The sequence below is a fragment of the Oncorhynchus mykiss genome, chromosome 26 (assembly GCF_057628025.1).
Source record: "Oncorhynchus mykiss isolate SJ-2025 chromosome 26, ASM5762802v1, whole genome shotgun sequence".
Classification (NCBI taxonomy): Eukaryota; Metazoa; Chordata; class Actinopteri; order Salmoniformes; family Salmonidae; genus Oncorhynchus; species Oncorhynchus mykiss.
The window spans coordinates 37,807,501-37,825,000 of record NC_143047.1 but is presented as its reverse complement, the minus strand read 5'-3'; the positions used below and the strand labels follow the sequence as shown (position 1 = coordinate 37,825,000).

At 46.5% G+C, this 17,500-nt stretch overlaps 1 protein-coding gene across 1 annotated transcript in view; it reads right to left on the bottom strand.

Annotated features, from left to right (window-relative positions):
* The window catches only part of LOC110525033 (metallophosphoesterase MPPED2), a 134,496-nt gene that overhangs the window by 83,684 nt on the left and 33,312 nt on the right, over positions 1-17,500 (bottom strand). The gene's annotated exons all lie outside the window — the stretch shown is intronic.

Sequence of the window (17,500 nt, the reverse complement as noted above, 5' to 3'; positions counted from 1 at the left end):
CACTAATTGCAAATTGCAAAGTGAAGATGTTGGGTAGTGAATATGTCACAAATGATTGACGATACAGACAGACGCATACGTATCTATCCACCTCCACAAATAGAACTGGACAGGGAACCTGTTAGCTTCATATTAACACTAACACTGTTCAAACCCTGCTTCTGTGCCAAGTGAAGAGCTCATTAGCGACAGCAGCTCTTGGGTCTGGGGAGGTACAGAAAACACAAACGTTTTCATTTAAAGGGCCAGTCCAGTCAAAAACGTGATTTTCCTGTTGCATATATTTCCTCACTGTGAAGTTTGAACAATAAGGGAGAGTGGGGTAAATTGAGCCATTTATTACATTCAGCATCACTCCGTCAAGGAAAATATAGTATTCTTTCTAACAAAGATATCTACATACATTTCAGGATGTTGTGTATTCCTACAGATAATCTGAATTCATGTAAATATTAGTTTAAAACGTAGCTTGTCCAAAAAAAGTGGTATCTTGGAACAACTTACAAAGTTGGCACAACTTACCCCCGGGTATGGGGTATGTAAAGCAGCAGGACAGGGTATGGGGTAAGTAAAGCAGCAGGACAGGGTATGGGGTAAGTTGAGCAGCAGGACAGGGTAAGTTGAGCAGCAGGACAGGGTATGGGGTAAGTTGAGCAGCGGGACAGGGTATGGGGTAAGTTGAGCAGCAGGACAGGGTATGGGGTAAGTTGAGCAGCAGGACAGGGTATGGGGTAAGTTGAGCAGCGGGACAGGGTATGGGGTAAGTTGAGCAGCAGGACAGGGTATGGGGTACGTTGAGCAACAGGACAGGGTATGGGGTAAGTTGAGCAGCAGGACAGGGTATGGGGTAAGTTGAGCAGCAGGACAGGGTATGGGGTAAGTTGAGCAGCAGGACAGGGTATGGGGTATGTTGAGCAGCGGGACAGGGTATGGGGTAAGTTGAGCAGCGGGACAGGGTATGGGGTAAGTTGAGCAGCAGGACAGGGTAAGTTGAGCAGCAGGACAGGGTATGGGGTAAGTAAAGCAGCAGGACAGGGTATGGGGTAAGTAAAGCAGCAGGACAGGGTATGGGGTAAGTTGAGCAGCAGGACAGGGTATGGGGTAAGTAAAGCAGCAGGACAGGGTATGTTGAGCAGCAGGACAGGGTATGGGGTAAGTTGAGCAGCAGGACAGGGTAAGTTGAGCAGCAGGACAGGGTATGGGGTAAGTTGAGCAGCAGGACAGGGTAAGTTGAGCAGCAGGACAGGGTATGGGGTAAGTTGAGCAGCAGGACAGGGTAAGTTGAGCAGCAGGACAGGGTATGGGGTAAGTAAAGCAGCAGGACAGGGTATGGGGTAAGTAAAGCAGCAGGACAGGGTAAGTTGAGCAGCAGGACAGGGTATGGGGTAAGTTGAGCAGCAGGACAGGGTATGTTGAGCAGCGGGACAGGGTATGGGGTAAGTTGAGCAGGGGGACAGGGTATGGGGTAAGTTGAGCAGCAGGACAGGGTATGGGGTAAGTTGAGCAGCAGGACAGGGTATGGGGTAAGTTGAGCAGCAGGACAGGGTAAGTTGAGCAGCAGGACAGGGTATGGGGTAAGTTGAGCAGCAGGACAGGGTATGGGGTAAGTTGAGCAGCAGGACAGGGTATGGGGTGAGTTGAGCAGCAGGACAGGGTATGGGGTAAGTTGAGCATCAGGACAGGGTATGGGGTAAGTTGAGCAGCAGGACAGGGTATGGGGTAAGTTGAGCAACAGGACAGGGTATGGGGTAAGTTGAGCAGCAGGACAGGGTATGGGGTAAGTTGAGCAGGGGGACAGGGTATGGGGTAAGTTGAGCAGCAGGACAGGGTATGGGGTATGTTGAGCAGCGGGACAGGGTATGGGGTAAGTTGAGCAGCGGGACAGGGTATGGGGTAAGTTGAGCAGCAGGACAGGGTATGGGGTAAGTTGAGCAGCAGGACAGGGTATGGGGTAAGTTGAGCATCAGGACAGGGTAAGTTGAGCAGCAGGACAGGGTAAGTTGAGCAGCAGGACAGGGTATGGGGTAAGTTGAGCATCAGGACAGGGTATGGGGTAAGTTGAGCAGCAGGACAGGGTATGGGGTAAGTTGAGCAGCGGGACAGGGTATGGGGTAAGTTGAGCAGCAGGACAGGGTGAGTTGAGCAGGGGGACAGGGTATGGGGTAAGTTGAGCATCAGGACAGGGTATGGGGTAAGTTGAGCAGCAGGACAGGGTATGGGGTAAGTTGAGCATCAGGACAGGGTATGGGGTAAGTTGAGCATCAGGACAGGGTATGGGGTAAGTTGAGCAGCAGGACAGGGTATGGGGTAAGTTGAGCAGCGGGACAGGGTATGGGGTAAGTTGAGCATCAGGACAGGGTATGGGGTAAGTTGAGCAGCAGGACAGGGTATGGGGTAAGTTGAGCAGCAGGACAGGGTATGTTGAGCAGCGGGACAGGGTATGGGGTAAGTTGAGCAGCAGGACAGGGTATGGGGTAAGTTGAGCAGCAGGACAGGGTATGGGGTAAGTTGAGCATCAGGACAGGGTATGTTGAGCAGCAGGACAGGGTATGGGGTAAGTTGAGCAGCAGGACAGGGTATGGGGTAAGTTGAGCAGCAGGACAGGGTATGGGGTAAGTTGAGCATCAGGACAGGGTATGGGGTAAGTTGAGCATCAGGACAGGGTAAGTTGAGCAGCAGGACAGGGTAAGTTGAGCAGCAGGACAGGGTATGGGGTAAGTTGAGCATCAGGACAGGGTAAGTTGAGCATCAGGACAGGGTAAGTTGAGCAGCAGGACAGGGTATGGGGTAAGTTGAGCAGCAGGACAGGGTATGGGGTAAGTTGAGCAGCAGGACAGGGTATGGGGTAAGTTGAGCAGCGGGACAGGGTATGGGGTAAGTTGAGCAGCAGGACAGGGTGAGTTGAGCAGGGGGACAGGGTATGGGGTAAGTTGAGCAGCAGGACAGGGTATGGGGTAAGTTGAGCATCAGGACAGGGTATGGGGTAAGTTGAGCAGCAGGACAGGGTATGGGGTAAGTTGAGCAGCAGGACAGGGTATGGGGTAAGTTGAGCAGCAGGACAGGGTATGGGGTAAGTTGAGCAGGGGGACAGGGTATGGGGTAAGTTGAGCAGCAGGACAGGGTATGGGGTAAGTTGAGCAGCAGGACAGGGTATGGGGTAAGTTGAGCAGCAGGACAGGGTATGTTGAGCAGCGGGACAGGGTATGGGGTAAGTTGAGCAGCAGGACAGGGTATGGGGTAAGTTGAGCAGCAGGACAGGGTATGGGGTAAGTTGAGCAGCAGGACAGGGTATGTTGAGCAGCAGGACAGGGTATGGGGTAAGTTGAGCAGCAGGACAGGGTATGGGGTAAGTTGAGCAGCAGGACAGGGTATGGGGTAAGTTGAGCAGCAGGACAGGGTATGGGGTAAGTTGAGCAGCAGGACAGGGTATGGGGTAAGTTGAGCAGCAGGACAGGGTATGGGGTAAGTTGAGCAGCAGGACAGGGTATGGGGTAAGTTGAGCATCAGGACAGGGTATGGGGTAAGTTGAGCAGCAGGACAGGGTATGGGGTAAGTTGAGCAGCAGGACAGGGTATGGGGTAAGTTGAGCATCAGGACAGGGTATGGGGTAAGTTGAGCAGCAGGACAGGGTATGGGGTAAGTTGAGCAGCAGGACAGGGTAAGTTGAGCAGCAGGACAGGGTATGGGGTAAGTTGAGCAGCAGGACAGGGTATGGGGTAAGTTGAGCAGCAGGACAGGGTATGGGGTAAGTTGAGCAGCAGGACAGGGTATGGGGTAAGTTGAGCATCAGGACAGGGTAAGTTGAGCATCAGGACAGGGTATCTACACATTTCTGTAGTGAATGAAATATTACCACTACCTTTTAAAAGTCATGTCTATCTTTATTTCCCAAACACAATTCAACACAAACACTTTTTAAATGATTCTTAGGCATTTTAAGCATCTTTTAACACAGGCTTAACACCTAAGAAACACTTTGTACTTTTAAAAATACTTTTAACACAGGCGTGGGCCTGTTGTTACCTCATATCCCAACAATAATGCCTCGTATTATGCCTGGGAAGAAAACACTTCAATTTGCTCAACTTGCCATTGGCTCAGCCATTAGCTCAACATTTTCACGATATTAGCCCACACAGCTACACCGATGCACTTTCATGCTAGGTTTAGGACCTCACATTGAAGCTTATAGAGTAGAGGTCGACCGATTAGTCGACCGATTTCCAATTTTCATAACAATCGGAAATCGGTATTTTTGGACACCGATTTGGTCTATTTTTTTTTTGACACCTTTAATTAATCTTTATTTAACTAGTCAAGTCAGTTAAGAACATATTCTTATTTTCAATGACGGCCTAGGAACGGTGGGTTAACTGCCTTGTTCAGGGGCAGAACGACAGATTTTTACTGTGTCAGCTCGGGGGATTCAATCTTGCAGCCTTACAGTTAACTAGTCCAACGCTCTAACCACCTGATTACATTGCACTCCACGAGGAGCCTACCTGTTACACAAATGCAGTAGCCAAGGTAAGTTGCTAGCTAACATTAAACGTATCTTATAAAAAACAATCAATCTTAACATAATCACTAGTTAACTACACATGGTTGATGATATTACTCGTTTATCTAGCGTGTCCTGCATTGCATATAATCGATGTGGTGCGTATCGTTGCTCCAATGTGTACCTAACCATAAACATCAATGCCTTTCTTAAAATCAATACAATAAGTATATATTTTTAAACCTGCATACTTAGCTAAAAGAAATCCAGGTTAGCAGGCAATATTAACCAGGTGAAATTGGGTCACTTCTCTTGCGTTCATTGCACGCAGAGTCAGTGTATATGCAACAGTTTGGGCCGCCTAATTTGCCAGAATGTTACGTAATTATGACATAACATTGAAGGTTGTGCAGTGTAACAGGAATATTTAGACTTAGGGATGCCACCCGTTAGATAAAATACGGAACGTTCCGTATTTCACTGAAAGAATAAACGTCTTGTTTTCGAGATGATAGTTTCCGAATTCGACCATATTAATGACCTAAGGCTCGTATTTCTGTGTGTTATCATGTTATAATTAAGTCTATGATTTGAAAGAGCAGTCTGACTGAGCGATGGTAGGCACCAGCAGGCTCGTAAGCAAGCATTCATTCAAACAGCACTTTCGTGCGTTTGCCATCAGCTGTTTATGACATCAAGCCTATCAACTCCCGAGATTAGGCTGGTGTAACCGATGTGAAATGGCTAGCTAGTTAGCGGGGTGCGCGCTAATAGCGTTTCAAACGTCATTCGCTCTGAGACTTGGAGTGGTTGTTTCCCTTGCTCTGCAAGGGTAACACTGCTTCGAGGGTGGCTGTTGTCGTTGTGTTCCTGGTTCGAGCCCAGGTAAAAGCGAGGAGCGGGATGGAAGCTATACTGTTACACTGGCAATACTAAAGTGCCCATAAGAACATCCAATAGTCAAAGGTTAATGAAATACAAATGGTATAGAGAGAAATAGTCCTATAATTCCTATAATAACTACAACCTAAAACTTCTTACCTAGGAATATTGAAGACTCATGTTAAAAGGAACCACCATCTTTCATGTTTTGAGCAAGGAACTTAAACGTTAGCTTTCTTACATGGCACATATTGCACTTTTACTTTCTTCTCCAACACTTTGTTTTTTCATTATTTAAACCAAATTGAATATGTTTCATTATTTATTTGAGGCTAAATTGATTTTATTGATGTATTATATTAAGTTAAAATAAGTGTTCATTCAGTATTGTTGTAATTGTCATTATTACAAAAATAAATAAATAAATTGTCAGATTTAATCGGTATCGGCTTTTTGTGGTCCTCCAATAATCTTCCCCATTGTCCCCTGGGTATTTAAACCTGTGTTTTCTGTCTGTCTTGCATGTTCCAAGTCAACCAGCGTGTTTTTTCCTGTGCTCCTGCCTTTTCTATTCTCTTTTGCTAGTCCTCCTGGTTTTGACCCTTGCCTGTTTTCTGGACTCTGTACCCGCCTGCATGACCATTCTGCCTGCCCTGACCTCGAGCCTCTCTGCCACTCTGTACCTCCTGGACTCTGTATCCGCCTGCCTGACCATTCTGCCTGCCCTGACCTCGAGCCTCTCTGCCACTCTGTACCTCCTGGACTCTGTATCCGCCTGCATGACTATTCTGTCTGCCCTGACCTCGAGCCTGTCTGCCACTCTGTACCTCCTGGACTCTGAACTGGTTTTGACCTTTTGCCTGTCCACGACCATTCTCTTGCCTACTCCTTTTGGATTATTAATACACATCAAAGACTCAAACAATCTGCCTCCCGTGTCTGCATCTGGGTCTCGCCTTGTGCCCTTATAACTTGAGACTTGACTTGGGACTTGACTTGAGACTTGAGACTTAAGACTTGATTTGAGACTTGTCTTGAGACTTGTCGGTCATGAGTTGGGTCTTGACTTGGGACTTACTTGTGACTTGTAAAATAATGACTTGGTCCCACCTCTGCTGAGTACCACTCTTCATATTTTCAAGCATAGTGGTGGCTGCATCATGTTATGAATATCCTCATCACCGGCAAGGACTAGGTAGTTCTTTGGGGGGATAAAAAGAAACGGAATAGAGCTAAGCACAGACAAAATCCTAGAGGAAAACCTGGCTCGGTTTTAAAAAATTATAATGGGCAAATACTGTACAGTCCAGGCGTGCAAAGCTCTTAGAGACACAGAATTACTCACATCTGTAATCGCTGCCAAAGTAACACGTATTGACCCAGGGGGTTGAATACTTATTTAATCAAGATACCATATATTAGTATTATATTTTTCATAAATGTTTTTGAAATGATAGAATTTTTCTTCCACTTTAACATTACAGAGTATTTTGTGTAGATAATTGAAAAAAAGTATGTGTGTGTGTGTGTGTGTGTGTGTGTGTGTGTGTGTGTGTGTGTGTGTGTGTGAGTTGAGGCTAACCAAACTGGTAATACCGCAGATCAAATACAGGCAACCCTGTGTAACTTCACTTATAAATCTCTGCAAAACAGCAGGATATTTCATGCCTTCTTTATCTGCACGCATGTGCAAACGCACACACATGAGGCCCTATGGGGGAAGCTTTAACCAGAGGTTGAGGGTTAGAGAGGGTAACAGTAGTATGGGACAGACTGGGTCAGAGAAAGCTCATTTCCTCTATTAAGCTCAAATGATCTGCTCTATCTGCCTAACAGCAATCAATGATCTGCTCTATCTGCCTAACAGCAATAAATTATCTGCTCTATCTGCCTAACAGCAATCAATGATCTGCTCTATCTGCCTAACAGCAATCGATGATCTGTTCTATCTGCCTAACAGCAATCAATGATCTGCTCTATCTGCCTAACAGCAATCAATGATCTGCTCTATCAGCCTAACAGCAATCAATGATCTGCTCTATCTGCCTAACAGCAATAAATTATCTGCTCTATCTGCCTAACAGCAATCAATGATCTGCTCTACCTGCCTAACAGCAATCAATGATCTGCTCTATCTGCCTAACAGCAATAAATGATCTGCTCTATCTGCCTAACAGCAATCAATGATCTGCTCTATCAGCCTAACAGCAATCAATGATCTGCTCTATCTGCCTAACAGCAATCAATGATCTGCTCTATCTGCCTAACAGCAATCAATGATCTGCTCTATCTGCCTAACAGCAATCAATGATCTGCTCTATCTGCCTAACAGCAATCAATGATCTGCTCTATCTGCCTAACAGCAATCAATGATCTGCTCTATCTGCCTAACAGCAACCTATGATCTGCTCTATCTGCCTAACAGCAATAAATTATCTGCTCTATCTGCCTAACAGCAATCAATGATCTGCTCTACCTACCTAACAGCAATCAATGATCTGTTCTATCTGCCTAACAGCAATCAATGATCTGCTCTATCTGCCTAACAGCAACCAATGATCTGCTCTATCTGCCTAACAGCAATAAATTATCTGCTCTACCTGCCTAACAGCAATCAATGATCTGTTCTATCTGCCTAACAGCAATAAATTATCTGCTCTATCTGCCTAACAGCAATCAATGATCTGTTCTATCTGCCTAACAGCAATCAATGATCTGCTCTATCTGCCTAACAGCAACCAATGATCTGCTCTATCTGCCTAACAGCAATAAATTATCTGCTCTATCTGCCTAACAGCAATCAATGATCTGCTCTACCTGCCTAACAGCAATCAATGATCTGTTCTAACTGCCTAACAGCAATCAATGATCTGCTCTATCTGCCTAACAGCAATCAATGATCTGCTCTATCTGCCTAACAGCAATCAATGATCTGCTCTATCTGCCTAACAGCAATCAATGATCTGCTCTATCTGCCTAACAGCAATCAATGATCTGCTCTATCTGCCTAACAGCAATCAATGATCTGCTCTATCTGCCTAACAGCAATCAATGATCTGCTCTATCTGCCTAACAGCAATCAATGATCTGCTCTACCTGCCTAACAGCAATAAATTATCTGCTCTATCTGCCTAACAGCAATCAATGATCTGCTCTATCAGCAATCAATGATCTCCTCTATCTGCCTAATAGCAATCAATGATCTGCTCTATCAGCCTAACAGTAATCAATGATCTTCTCTATCTGCTCTATCAGCAATCAATGATCTGCTCTATCTGCCTAACAGCAACCAATGATCTGCTCTATCAGCCTAACAGCTATAAATGAGCTGCTCGATCTGCCTAACAGCAATAAATTATCTGCTCTATCTGCCTAACAACAATCAATGATCTGCTCTATCTGCCTAACAGCAATCGATGATCTGCTCTATCTGCCTAACAGCAACCAATGATCTGCTCTATCAGCCTAACAGCAATCAATGATCTGCTCTATCTGCCTAACAACAATCAATGATCTGCTCTATCTGCCTAACAGCAATCAATGATCTGCTCTTTCAGCCTAACAGCAATAAATGATCTGCTTTATCAGCCTAACAGCAATCAATGATCTGATCTATCTGCCTAACAGCAATCAATGATCTGATCTATCTGCCTAACAGCAATCAATGATCTGCTCTTTCAGCCTAACAGCAATAAATGATCTGCTTTATCAGCCTAACAGCAATCAATGATCTGATCTATCTGCCTAACAGCAATCAATGATCTACTCTATCTGCCTAACAGCAATCAATGGCTCAGCGTTAATATAGAACTCTCTAGCGAAGGGAAGAACAGAGAGAAGGGAAGAACAGAGGGAAGGGAAGAACAGAGGGAAAACACAGTCCTCTCCAGAGAGAGGGGAAGAACAGAGGGAAAACACAGTCCTCTCCAGAGAGAAGGGAAGAACAGAGGGAAAACACAGTCCTCTCCAGAGAGAAGGGAAGAACAGAGGGAAAACACAGTCCTCTCCAGAGAGAAGGGAAGAACAGAGGGAAAACACAGTCCTCTCCAGAGGGAAGGGAAGAACAGAGGGAAAACACAGTCCTCTCCAGAGGGAAGGGAAGAACAGAGGGAAAACACAGTCCTCTCCAGAGAGAAGGGAAGAACAGAGGGAAAACACAGTCCTCTCCAGAGGGAAGGGAAGAACAGAGGGAAAACACAGTCCTCTCCAGAGGGAAGGGAAGAACAGAGAGAAAACACAGTCCTCTCCAGAGGGAAGGGAAGAACAGAGGGAAAACACAGTCCTCTCCAGAGGGAAGGGATGAACAGAGGGAAAACACAGTCCTCTCCAGAGAGAAGGGAAGAACAGAGGGAAAACACAGTCCTCTCCAGAGGGAAGGGATGAACAGAGGGAAAACACAGTCCTCTCCAGAGAGAAGGGAAGAACAGAGGGAAAACACAGTCCTCTCCAGAGAGAAGGGAAGAACAGGACAGGACACCCCTTCTCTCTGAGTGAGACAGAGAGAATACGTCTGGCCTTGGAGAGGTATTCAACTCTTTATGTCACAAACATTGTCTGCATTAGGAGACATTGAAAACATTCCCAAACATTCATGTCCACAAACTCTGAGTGCTACAGTATATAAACTAGAACACAAAGACCCCTTTCCTCTCTCTCATCTCTTGTCATTTAACATAAAAATCCTCTCCGCCTCTCTTTCCCCTCTCGTCTCTCTAAAGAATGTAACCTACAGAAAAGGGTTTTGTTAGAATCAAAGCTGAGAGCATTACTGTCCTAGGTTCAATATTACACTACAATACAACGGACAGAGTGTATTCCAGAACTGCATGAGTATAACTATGTTCGGAACACTGTGACTAAAGCTATTGTCATCCGTTTACAACAGCAACAACATACTAGGAGAGAGATCCACTGTCCTGATTCATCCCTTTACAACAGCAACAACATACTAGTAGAGAGATCCACTGTCCCGATTCATCCCTTTACAACAGCAACAACATACTAGTAGAGAGATCCACTGTCCTGATTCATCCCTTTACAACAGCAACAACATACTAGTAGAGAGATCCACTGTCCTGATTCATCAGTTTACAACAGCAACAACATACTAGTAGAGAGATCCACTGTCCTGATTCATCAGTTTACAGCAGCCACACAGAGGCAACATACTAGTAGAGAGATCCACTGTCCTGATTCATCCCTTTACAACAGCCACACAGAGGCAACATACTAGGAGAGAGATCCACTGTCCTGATTCATCCCTTTACAACAGCAACAACATACTAGTAGATAGATCCACTGTCCTGATTCATCCCTTTACAACAGCAACAACATACTAGTAGAGAGATCCACTGTCCTGATTCATCAGTTTACAGCAGCCACACAGAGGCAACATACTAGTAGAGAGATCCACTGTCCTGATTCATCCCTTTACAACAGCTACACAGAGGAAACATACTAGTAAGGAGAGATCCACTGTCCTGATTCATCCCTTTACAACAGCCACACAGAGGAAACATACTAGTAGAGAGATCCACTGTCCTGATTCATCCCTTTACAACAGCCACACAGAGGAAACATACTAGTAAAGAGAGATCCACTGTCCTGATTCATCCCTTTACAACAGCCACACAGAGGCAACATACTAGTAGAGAGATCCACTGTCCTGATTCATCCCTTTACAGCAGCCACACAGAGGCAACATACTAGTAGAGAGATCCACTGTCCTGATTCATCCCTTTACAACAGCCACACAGAGGAAACATACTAGTAGAGAGATCCACTGTCCTGATTCATCCCTTTACAACAGCCACACAGAGGCAACATACTAGTAGAGAGAGATCCACTGTCCTGATTCATCCCTTTACAACAGCCACACAGAGGAAACATACTAGTAGAGAGAGATCCACTGTCCTGATTCATCAGTTTACAGCAGCCACACAGAGGCAACATACTAGTAGAGAGATCCACTGTCCTGATTCATCCCTTTACAACAGCCACACAGAGGCAACATACTAGTAGAGAGATCCACTGTCCTGATTCATCCCTTTACAACAGCCACACAGAGGAAACATACTAGTAGAGAGAGATCCACTGTCCTGATTCATCCCTTTACAACAGCCACACAGAGGCAACATACTAGTAGAGAGATCCACTGTCCTGATTCATCCCTTTACAACAGCCACACAGAGGAAACATACTAGTAGAGAGAGATCCACTGTCCTGATTCATCCCTTTACAACAGCCACACAGAGGCAACATACTAGTAGAGAGATCCACTGTCCTGATTCATCCCTTTACAACAGCCACACAGAGGCAACATACTAGTAGAGAGATCCACTGTCCTGATTCATCCCTTTACAACAGCTACACAGAGGAAACATACTAGTAAGGAGAGATCCACTGTCCTGATTCATCCCTTTACAACAGCCACAGAGAGGCAACATACTAGTAGAGAGATCCACTGTCCTGATTCATCCCTTTACAACAGCCACAGAGAGGCAACATACAGTGGCAAGACAAAGTATGTGAACCCCTTGGAATGTCTGGATTTCTGCATCAATGAGTCATAAAATTACATCTGATCTTCATCTAAGTCACAACAACAGACAAACACAGTGTGCTTAAACTAATTACACACAAATTATTGTATTTTTCTTGTCTATATTGAATACATCATTTAAACATTCACAGTGTAGATTGTGAACCCCCAGGCTAATGACTTCTCCAAAAGCTAACTGGAGTCAGGAGTCAGCTAACCGGGAGTCCAATCAATGAGACGAGATTGGAGATGTTGGTGAGAGCTGCCCTGCCCTATAAAAAGCACTCACAAAATGTAAGTTTGCTATTCACAAGAAGCATTGGCTGATGTGAACCATGCCTCGAACAAAAGAGATCTCAGAAGACCTAAGATTAAGAATTGTTAACCTGCATAAAGCTGGAAAGGGTTACAAAAGTATCTCTAAAAGCCTTGATGTTCATCAGTCCACAGTAAGACAAAATGTCTAGAAATGGAGAAAGTTCAGCACTGTTGCTACTCTCCCTAGGAGTGGCAGTCCTGCAAAGATGACTGCCAGAGCACAGCGCAGAATACTCAATGAGGTTAAGAAGAATCCTAGAGTGTCAGCTAAAGACTTACAGAAATCTCTGGAACATGTTAACATCTCTGTTGACGAGTCTACGATACGTAAAACACTAAACAAGAATGGTGTTCATGGGAGGACACCACGGAAGAAGCCACTGCTGTCCAAAAAAAACATTGATGCACATCTGAAGTTCACAAAAGAGCATCTGGATGTTCCACAGCGCTACTGGCAAAATATTATGTGGACAGATGAAACTAAAGTTGAGTTGTTTGGAAGGAACACAAAACACTATGTGTGGAGAAAAAAAGGCACAGCACGCCAAAACCTCATCCCCACTGTAAAGTCTGGTGGAGGGAGCGTCATGGTCTGCGACTGCTTTGCTGCCTCAGGACCTGGACAGCTTGCTATCATCGACAGACAAATGAATTCCCAAGTTTATCAAGACATTTTGCAGGAGAATGTAAGGCTCTCTGCCAATTGAAGCTCAACAGATGTTGGGTGATGCAACAAGACAACGACCCAAAACACAGAAGTAAATCAACAACAACTGGGTCAACCAGTTATTAAATCCAAGTGTTCGCATACTTTTCCCACCCTGCACTTTTACACAGTGTGTTCAATAAAAACATGAAAACAAATTATTGTTTGTGTTATTGGTTTAAGCAGACTGTGTTTGTCTATTGTTGTGATTTAAATGAAGATCAGATCACATGTTATGACCAATTTATATAAAAGTCCAGGTAATTCCAGTGTTCACATACTTTTTCTTGCCACTGTACTGGTAAAGAGAGATCCACTGTCCTGATTCATCCCTTTACAACAGCCACACAGAGGAAACATACTAGTAGAGAGATCCACTGTCCTGATTCATCCCTTTACAACAGCCACACAGAGGCAACATACTAGTAGAGAGATCCACTGTCCTGATTCATCCCTTTACAACAGCCACACAGAGGAAACATACTAGTAAAGAGAGATCCACTGTCCTGATTCATCCCTTTATAACAGCCACACAGAGGAAACATACTAGTAGAGAGATCCACTGTCCTGATTCATCCCTTTACAACAGCCACACAGAGGAAACATACTAGTAGAGAGAGATCCACTGTCCTGATTCATCCCTTTACAACAGCCACACAGAGGCAACATACTAGTAGAGAGAGATCCACTGTCCTGATTCATCCCTTTACAACAGCCACACAGAGGCAACATACTAGTAGAGAGATCCACTGTCCTGATTCATCCCTTTACAACAGCCACACAGAGGCAACATACTAGTAGAGAGATCCACTGTCCTGATTCATCCCTTTACAACAGCCACACAGAGGAAACATACTAGTAGAGAGATCCACTGTCCTGATTCATCCCTTTACAACAGCCACACAGCAACAACATACTAGTAGAGAGATCCACTGTCCTGATTCATCCCTTTACAACAGCCACACAGAGGAAACATACTAGTAGAGAGATCCACTGTCCTGATTCATCCCTTTACAACAGCCACACAGAGGCAACATACTAGTAGAGAGATCCACTGTCCTGATTCATCCCTTTACAACAGCCACACAGAGGCAACATACTAGTAGAGAGATCCACTGTCCTGATTCATCCCTTTACAACAGCCACACAGAGGCAACATACTAGTAGAGAGATCCACTGTCCTGATTCATCAGTTTACAACAGCCACACAGAGGAAACATACTAGTAAGGAGAGATCCACTGTCCTGATTCCTTCAGACACAAAGACAGTCAGTCACCCAGCCAGCCAGCCAGCCAGTCAGTCAACCTGCCACTCAGTCACCCAGCCAGTCAGTCACCCAGCCAGTCAGTCAGAGAGTCAACCAGTCAGTCAGTCAACTAGCCAGCCAGCCAGTCACCCAGCCAGTCAGTCAACTAGCCAGCCAGTCAGTCAGCCAGCCAGCCAGTCAGTCAACCTGCCACTCAGTCACCCAGCCAGTCAGTCAGACAGTCAACCAGCCAGCCAGTCAGTCAGACAGTCAACTAGCCAGCCAGCCAGTCACCCAGCCAGTCAGTTACCCAGCCAGTCAGTCAGCCAGCCAGTCACCCAGCCAGTCAGTCAGCCAGCCAGCCAGTCACCCAGCCAGTCAGTCACCCAGCCAGTCAGTCACCGAGCCAGTCAGTCACCCAGCCAGTCAGTCAGCCAGCCAGTCAGTCAGTCAACTACCCAGCCAGTCAGTCAGCCAGCCAGTCAGTCAGTCACCCAGCCAGTCAGTCAGCCAGCCAGCCAGTCAGTCACCCAGCCAGTCAGTCACCCAGCCAGTCAGCCAGCCAGTCAGTCAGTCAGTCAGTCAGTCAGCCAGCCATTCAGCCAGCCAGCCAGCCAGCCAGCCAGCCAGCCAGTCAGTCAGCCACCCAGCCAGCCAGCCAGTCACCCAGCCAGTCAGTCACCCAGCCAGTCAGTCACCCAGCCAGTCAGTCACCCAGCCAGTCACCCAGCCAGTCAGTCACCCAGCCAGTCAGTCACCCAGCCAGTCAGTCACCCAGCCAGTCAGTCAGCCAGTCAGTCACCCAGCCAGTCACCCAGCCAGTCAGCCAGCCAGCCAGTCACCCAGCCAGTCAGTCACCCAGCCAGTCAGTCACCAAGCCAGTCAGTCACCCAGCCAGTCAGTCACCCAGCCAGTCAGTCAGCCAGCCAGTCAGTCACCCAGCCAGTCACCCAGCCAGCCAGTCAGTCAGCCAGCCAGTCAGTCACCCAGCCAGTCAGTCACCCAGCCAGTCAGTCATCCAGCCAGTCAGTCAGCCAGCCAGTCAGTCAGTCAACTACCCAGCCAGTCAGTCAGTCAACTACCCAGCCAGTCAGTCACCCAGCCAGTCAGTCACCCAGCCAGTCAGTCAACTACCCAGCCAGTCAGTCAGCCAGCCAGTCAGTCACCCAGCCAGTCAGTCACCCAGCCAGTCAGTCAACTACCCAGCCAGTCAGTCAGCCAGCCAGTGCTCAGTTTAAACCGGATAATGACAGGCGTTGCGCTCCAAATAACACCAAGGCATTTTCCACTTTGGTCATCGATTCACTATTATGACCACCGTCCTCTAATATACACACACTGTCTCCTCACAAGGCTGTACACACACACACACACACACGTACACACGTACACACGTGACAGTACCCAGCATGAGATCTGATGGCTCGTGAAGTCTGTCAGTGTGTGTGATAGTGTTTGTGTGTGTCCATTAGGACCCTTGCACCTGGCAGCACAATAGAGGGACAGATTGGCACAGCAGACACGCTCTGTTGCGCCACTCGCTCTCTGGCCCTCATTGTCACCCCAGTGGTTCGGAGTGCATCTCAGGGAGGTGTGGCTCAGAGTGTCTCAGGGAGGTGTGGCTCGGAGTGTGTCTCGGGGAGGTGTGGCTCGGAGTGCATCACAGGGAGGTGTGGCTCGTAGTGTGTCTCAGGGAGGTGTGGCTCGGAGTGCATCTCAGGGAGGTGTGGCTCGGAGTGTCTCAGGGAGGTGTGGCTCTCATGAAACTGGCTCTGATGAAACTGGCTCTGATGAAACTGGCTCTGATGAAACTGGCTCTCATGAAACTGGCTCTCATGAAACTGGCTCTCATGAAACTGGCTCTCATGAGGACAGCCACAGGAAAGCAAGAGCCAGAGTTACCTATGCTGCAGAGGATAAGTTCATTAAAGTTACCAGCCACAGAAATTGCAGCCCAAATAAATGCTTCACAGAGTTCAAGTAACAGACACATCTCAACATCAACTGTTCAGACGAGACTGTGTGAATCAGGCCTTCATGGTCGAATTGCTGCAAAGAAACTACTACTAAAGGACACAAATAATAAGAAGAGACTTGCTTGGGCCAATAAACATGAGTAATGGACATTAGACCGGTGGAAATATCCAAATTGGAGATTTTTGGGTCCAACCTCAGTGTCTTTGTGAGACGCAGTGAGGGTGAACAGATGATCTCCGCATGCGTATTTCCCACCGTAAAGCATGGAGGAGGAGGTGTTATGGTGTGGAGGTGCTTTGCTGGTGACACTGTCTGGGATTTACAGTGGTTGCACAAAGAATTGAAGGAAGGGGTGCCAACAATTGTGGCACACATATATTTGAGAAAAATATTTGTTTTATATTTAGAATTTATTTTTTCTTTCAATTATTTTACTTTAATTAAAAGCCTGTTCTGCTCATATTTACCAATAGTGCCAATATTAGTGGAGGGCACTGTACATTATTTAGATTTCAAGGCACATGTAACCAGCATGGGTACCACAGCATTCTGCAGCAATACACCATCCCATCTGGTTTGGGCTTAGTGGGACTATCATTTGTTTATCAACAGGACAATGACCCAACACACCTCCAGGCTGTGTAAGGGCTATTTGACCAAGAAGGAGAGTGATGGAGTGCTGCATCTGATGACCTGGCCTCCACAATCACTCAACCTCAACCCAATTGAGATGGTTTGGGATTGTCACGACTCCTACCGAAGGTGGCCCCCCTTCCCGTTCGGGTGGCGCTCGGCGGTCGTCGTCACCGGCCTACTAGCTGCCACTGATTCTTTCCTCCCCCTCCTTGTCTGTTTATTGGTTACACCTGTTGTTTATTAGGTGATTAGTTGGGCTTTATTAGCCAGCCGGCCCGCCTGTTCTTTGTGCGGGATTGTTTGTGTGACTAGTGTGCACGTTTGAGGTGAACGCGTTTCCTGTTCGTGGGTTTTTTGCTGGACTGTTTTAGTCCCTGTGTTTGGGGCATTTGTTTTTGTGTGCGCCCTGTGTTTTCGTGGGGTGGCTTATGTTCGCCGTTTGTGAATTAAATAGCACTACCCTGAACTCTCTGCTTCCTGCGCCTGACTTCGCACCCACTACACCCAGATTGTTACAGGGATGAGTTGGACCGCAGAGTGAAGGAAAAGCAGCCAACCAGTGCTTTGCATATGTGGGAACACCTTCAAGACTATTGAAAAAGCCTTCCAGGTGAAGCTGGTTGAGAGAATACCAAGAGTGTGTAAAGCTGTCATCAAGGTAAAGGGTGGCTATTTGAAGAATCTGAAATATA